Source organism: Arvicanthis niloticus, chromosome 13, assembly GCF_011762505.2.
Source record: "Arvicanthis niloticus isolate mArvNil1 chromosome 13, mArvNil1.pat.X, whole genome shotgun sequence".
Lineage (NCBI taxonomy): Eukaryota > Metazoa > Chordata > Mammalia > Rodentia > Muridae > Arvicanthis > Arvicanthis niloticus.
This window is the reverse complement of record NC_047670.1, coordinates 58,904,721-58,911,079: the sequence shown is the minus strand read 5'-3', so window position 1 is coordinate 58,911,079 and position 6,359 is coordinate 58,904,721.

Here is a 6,359-nt window from a genome sequence, read left to right as displayed (position 1 = left end):
TTGGCTGGTGCCAATGAAGGCAGGAGTTGAGAAAGTTGGAAGCTAGATGGTTTCTGGTCCTGTCTGTTCTGATACAAAGTTTTTTTTTTTTTTTTTTTTTTTTTTTTTTTGGTTTTTCGAGACAGGGTTTCTCTGTGTAGCCCAGGCTGGCCTCGAACTCAGAAATCCACCTGCCTCTGCCTCCCAAGTGCTGGGATTAAAGGCGTGTGCCACCACCGCCTGGTGATACAAAGTATCTTTGACCAACTAGCTTAGACTCACAATTTGTTTTATGTATAGCAATAGGATTTGTACATTACTCTGTAATAGAATTTTTTTGTTAAAATATTTTTAATATTTTTATGTGTATATGTGTTTGGCTGCATGCATATCTGTGTACTACATTCATGTTTGGTGCCCATGAAATCTAGGAGAGAGCACTGGACTCTTGAGCATCTTCTCAGCCCGCTCTGGTCTGAAATGGTCCATCCACCTGGCTCCTACTAGCCGGGTCATCCCTGGAATTTGAGTTATAGTTAATCACTATATGGGTACTGGGAATCTAACCCAGGTCCTCTGGAGAAACAGCATATGCTCTTAATCACTGAACCTATAGTAGAATGGTTTGCTACAGTTTTAGGCAGAAGAAAAAGAAAAAAAAAAAGATAAGTTACAAAATCCCTCAACCCACAGAACAAATTTCTTTAAAAATTACTTTTTTTTTGAGATGGGTGTTGCAGCACACCTTTTTTTGTTTGTTTGTTTGTTTGTTTGTTTTTCGAGACAGGGTTTCTCTGTGTAGCCCTGGCTGTCCTGGAACTCACTCTGTAGACCAGGCTGTCCTCAAACTCAGAAATCTGCCTGCCTCTGCCTCCCAAGTGCTGGGATTAAAGGCATGAATGCGCCACCACTGCCCAGCTAGCACACGCCTTTAATCCCAGCACTTGGGAGACAGAGGCAGGAGGAGTTCTGAGTTCGAGGCCAGCCTGGTCTACAGAGTGAGTTCCAGGACAGCCAGGGCTACACAGAGAAACCCTGTCTCGAAAAAACAAACAAACAAACAAACAAACAAACAAAAACAGAACAGCAGATTTCAAGAGGAGGAGCTGCAGATAGAACAAAAAAGATAGATGAGATAGATGCACAAAAGGAGGTTTGTTTGCGGGGTGTGGTGCATGCTGTAATTCCAGCACTCAGGAGCCAGAGTCAGATCTCTGAGTTTGAGGCTAGCCTGGTCTACAGAGGGAGAGCCAGAACAGCCAGGGCTACACAGTGAGGCCCTGTCTCAAAACAACAACAACAACACACACAAACAAACAAACAAACAAAACCCCTCAAAACCAAACAACAACAACAAAACTGGAGGTTTTGCTTGTGACAAGAGGTTTGCAGATATGGCGGAAACGTGGCTGTGTATTGATTTGGAATTGGCTAGTTTTCATCAGGGGAGATCAGAACTGACTGTGTGCTGTGTATGTGAGGCTCTGAGTTCACTTTCCAGCCTTGCAAAAAGGAAAGGAGGTACTGCATGCTGAACTGACCTCTGGAAGTTGGGAGGTAGATGCTGTGTTCTGTGTTTACATGCCTGGAAATACAGAAAGTGCACTGATTTGACCACACAGGGTTCAGATGGTGGTGAGAGGGGCCATGGAGGGCAAATCTCTTCCTTTCATCCTGCAGGATACTATGTGCCAGCCTCCTTCGCCCAGTTACCCAACCCTACACCCAGGGTCTGACTGCCTGGAGATTCTCAGTTCTCAGCCAACTTGTCAGATGTCTTAATCATCCTCTGGGAGGTTTTCTGCAAGTGGGAGGCAGGCTTGATTCAGCAAAATCAAAAAGGAACAAAAAGGGAATCCAGTTGTGTTGGGATGTGTAGGCTAGAACATCTGTGACTGGAGCCTGCACCCTGAGTCCTACACCCAGTTCAGGTTCAGACTGGCTTCCTACGCCTTATCCAGCCCTCAGTGATGCCTCTGGATAGGAGTCAGGCCGTCAGTCCACACAGTCTTACTGCCTCTACCTGCCCTGTGGACTGTGCCACCAGCCCTGGCAGCAATTCATTCCTTTGTTCCTGTTTTCAACTGTAAAACACACATAACCTGAGAGTTATAATTCTAACCTTTTCTGAATGTAAATCTCAATTTCCTTGAGTCCCATTCATGCACAATCACCACAATGCCTCCCTGGGATTCCTCCGGTCTTCACCCATTGATCTTGTCCTGACTAGCTGTCCATTCTCCAGCCCCCACCAACCACTACTCTGCTTTCCAATTCCTGTGCATTTGACTGATGGCTTTGTTTTGCTGTTATGTGCTGCTGTGGTGTTAACAGAGACAGACACCATGTGTCTTTCCACGGTGCCAAAATTTATTGAATAACAACAAATTGGCCAGTGTCTCCATTTCCTTGCTTTCTCATGAGCTTCCTTGGCAACAGTGGCCTTGCCCATCAGCAGCTCTGTACTCCATCCCCATGTTTATGTACATGGGTGTTTTGCCTGCAAAGGCCAGAAGACGGTGTTGGATCCCCTGGGGCTAAAGTTATAGACAGTTGTGAGTCACTGAAAGAGCAACTATGCCCGAGTCCTCTGGAAGAGGAAGCAGCCAGTGCTCTTAATTGCTGTGCCCTCTCCCCAGGCCCCCATTCCAATCTTAAACATTAGTTATCACTAACACTCAGATTACACCCGTGAAACACGGGTTACGGAACAGTTAAGAGAAGGTGAAAGCAGCTCTAGGGGTTCTAGAAACTTCACTGAACCAGAGGCTGAACTGATACAAGTCAGCTGACCTCACTCAACCCTCAACTGGTCAGATAAGGGACTCAGTCCAGGGCTGCCAAGGTTCTAGCAGAAGGTTCCAAAAAGCCGATCAAATACAGAGTGCTGCACTTGAGTCAAGCCCTGATTGATTTGAGTTTATCACCTGTCCATTCATGTGGTGAATGGGTGCTACCTTATTCCTGGGTTTAGTGTCCTTTTCTCTGGTGACAGGTTACATCATCTGCCCGTGTGTGTGGCAAGCTCCTGGCCTGATTTCTCTCCAGAGGTTTTGATGGGATTCGGTGTGATATGACCACTGGTGATCATTTTGTGTTTGTGTGGATAAGCAATTGATCAGCCAGTGCTGGACCGATGCTGGGCTTACTCATAGACCCACTGAGCAGAGTCATCTGCCTCAGCACTTTTTCTCTGCTGTGTTGACAGAGGATTCATTCCAGGCCAGCCAGGGTTAAGAGCCACTGTTCTTACTGAAGAAGAACCCAACCTAGGCAAGCATGGCAATCTTCCCTCGTGCACATGGGGCTCACACGTGTGTGCCTGATCAGCTTGTTTAGGAAGATGTCCTGAGCTGTGCCCAGTGCACGATGTACTTCCCTTTGTTCAGACAGACTATCAGGTAGTCCAGTCTAGCCACGAACACTCTCTATAGTTGAGGATGACCTTGAATTTCCAATTTTCTTGCCTCTACCTCCTGAGCGCTGGGAGTAAAGGCATGCATCATTATGCCCTTCATCACCATCATCACCATCACCACCACCATCATCATCATTTCATTCATTATTATTGTATGTATGATGAGTGTGTGAGTCCAGTGGAAGTCAGAGGACAACGTTCAGAAGTCTATTATTTCCTTCCACTGCTCCTCTCTTGTCATTCACAACGGCAATAAGTGATGCCATACCTTAGGGACTGGAAAGATGGCTCTGCTGTTAAGAGCACTTGTTGCTCTTCCAGAGGACTCAAGTTGGATTTCCACATCCATGTCAGGCAGCTCACAACTACCAGCTGTAACTCCAGCTCCATGAGATCTGATGCTCTCTTCGGGCCACACCTCCTAATAGTGCCACTCCCTGGCCAAAGCATAGACAAACCATCACACTGGATAATGTGTTGCCTTCTTCTGGAATGTAAAGATGGTTCTTGCTACTTTGATACACAGAAAGTGGAATTCAAATATTGCTTCAGAAGCTAACCAACCAACTAACCAAACAAACAAAAACCCATGATAGAAGTGAAACAAGAAAAAAAAACTTAGCTTTGTGTCATCCTTCATGACTCCTGTGTCCTTCTGCTATACACGACCCTTCCTCATCACGCCCTGCCTCTTTAAGGCTGCATAATATTCCATTGTGTGGACACAACACGTGTTTGCTCCTTCGGTGACCCACTCCAGCCCTTCTCTTCCTCCTCCTGTCCCTCAAGTCCTCAGCCCTCAGTTATTTCCCAGGGCTGCAATCCTTTTAAAGTTGGCCTTGTCATCCACTAAACAAGACAAAGGGCACTGTCCCCTCATCCTGCACATGACCCTCCCCCCCACCCAAGTCTCCTGGGTCTTATGGGTCAGCATTGCATATCCTAGATCATTGGGAGAGAGGAAGGCTTGTTTGAGAATGTGGTAGTCTGGAGGCTTCTTCCCTGAGCCTTGGAGAACCTGATGGATACACTCACTGTGAAACCTAGCCACTGGGTTTGTGGCTGGAATCTTCTGATGGCCAATGACAATGGGCTCACATCTGCTCAGTTTGTCTACCTCTGTTTTTCTTTTCTTTTCTTTTCTTTCTTTCTTTTTTTTTTTTTTTTGTTTTGTTTTTTTTTTTGTTTTTCGAGACAGGGTTTCTCTGTATAGTCCTGGCTGTCCTGGAACTCACTCTGTAGACCAGACCGGCCTCAAACTCAGAAATCCTCCTGCCTCTGCCTCCCAAGTGCTGGGATCAAAGGTATGTGCCACTTCTGCCCAGCTCTTGTCTACCTCTTTTACCCCTTTCAGAATGTCCTCAGACTTCTACGTTGGAAGACTGACTGTAAGGATCCCAGGATACCAGATCCAGCCACCTGTCACCTTGGGAGTCCAATCAGGGACAGATGACAAGGAAAGAAAGAAATGTGTTCAGTATGGTCCACATGGGAAGGAAGAAGGACCAGCATGCTAAGCTTCAGGATTGTCTGGTGGAAGAAGAAACATAGGCACAAAGCAAGCAGAGTGGGCCAGAGAGATGACTTGAAGCAGGCAAAGGCACTTGCTACCAAGCCTGACAACCCACATTTGATCCCTAGGCCCCACAAGGGATAAAGAGAGAGCTGACTCCCACAGGCAGTTCTTTGACTCCATCCATGTGTACCCTGTCCCTGATATGCATGAGCAAAACAAAAGAATAAAATGTAAGGCAGGTGGCCTAAAGCACTGTGAGTGAGGTCTGGCTGATGTTGACCTCAGGGGCTGCTCCATAGGACCCAGTTAGTGCTCCCCCATAGGGAGAGCAATTTGTCCATGCTCATGAGACAGCTGTGATGGGCAGCCTCTGGTTTGCAGTCCTTGGGATGTGAGAAAGGCCAGGACAGACTCAGAATAAACCAGGCAATAGAAACAGAATAGAGTCAGAACGGTGACCAATCTTTTACCACTACACAGGAAGTGCCCTTTGGCCAATCAGGAGATGTGGCCTCTGGTGGCCAAGGTCTGGAGTCTAAGCTTCATCCACAGTGTGACAAGAGCCAGCTGCAGGCTCAGGGCTCACAGAAGCTGTGCTGACAAGAGCTTCTCTGCTAAACACTGGATAATGTTTGTCTTCATCTGATAGCTCAAAGGCCCAGATGCCTGCAGGTCAACATGTCCAAACAAAATAGAACTGTGTGCCACTCTACTGCCCCTTGACGTCTGTGTTTTACAGGAATCTGGCCTTCCTTCCCTATCTAGCTTTGTCTAGGAGGAGCTTTGTCTGAGGATCTTGTAGAGACCACACTGTGGGGAGCTGCCAAAGAGTCACATGGGCCAAGAGAGAAAGGAAAAGTCTCAGGGGTCCTGTTGGGGTTGCCAGTGTGCTGGATGTCTCCCAGTGTTAAGGAAACAGAGCAGGAAGAGGGAGCCAGCTAGAGGATCAGCCATGGCAGCCTCAAAGGCCGGAAGTACTGAGCACACAGGTAAAAGGCTGAAGCCAGGGGAATGGAAAGCATCTTCCTGCTCAGAGGGCCGCACACCTCTGGCTTCCCTATCTACCCTCATCATCCCATTAGCTTCTCTGTGCATCCAAACCTGTGATAAACCAGCCTGCCTCGACTTAGGCTTGAAAGCCATCTTATAGTAAAAAACAAACTAGGTTCACTCCTGTTTATGATTATAAATCTGTCCCTCAAGGTTGGGCTATGTCCCATCTGTAACCTTAACTATCCTTCTGTACTGCCTGTTCCAGGAAATGGCAATCATGCCTCTGTTACAAAACGTTGTTATGACCACACTATCGTGACCACAATTGTTTGGACCACCTGTTATGGCCACCTTGCAACTTTGTTTCAAGAGGTTGTTGTGATCAACTTTTTACTCTACTCCTACTTTTTGCTCCTGTAACCCCGCCTATTTGCCTACCAAATCCCCCATTTG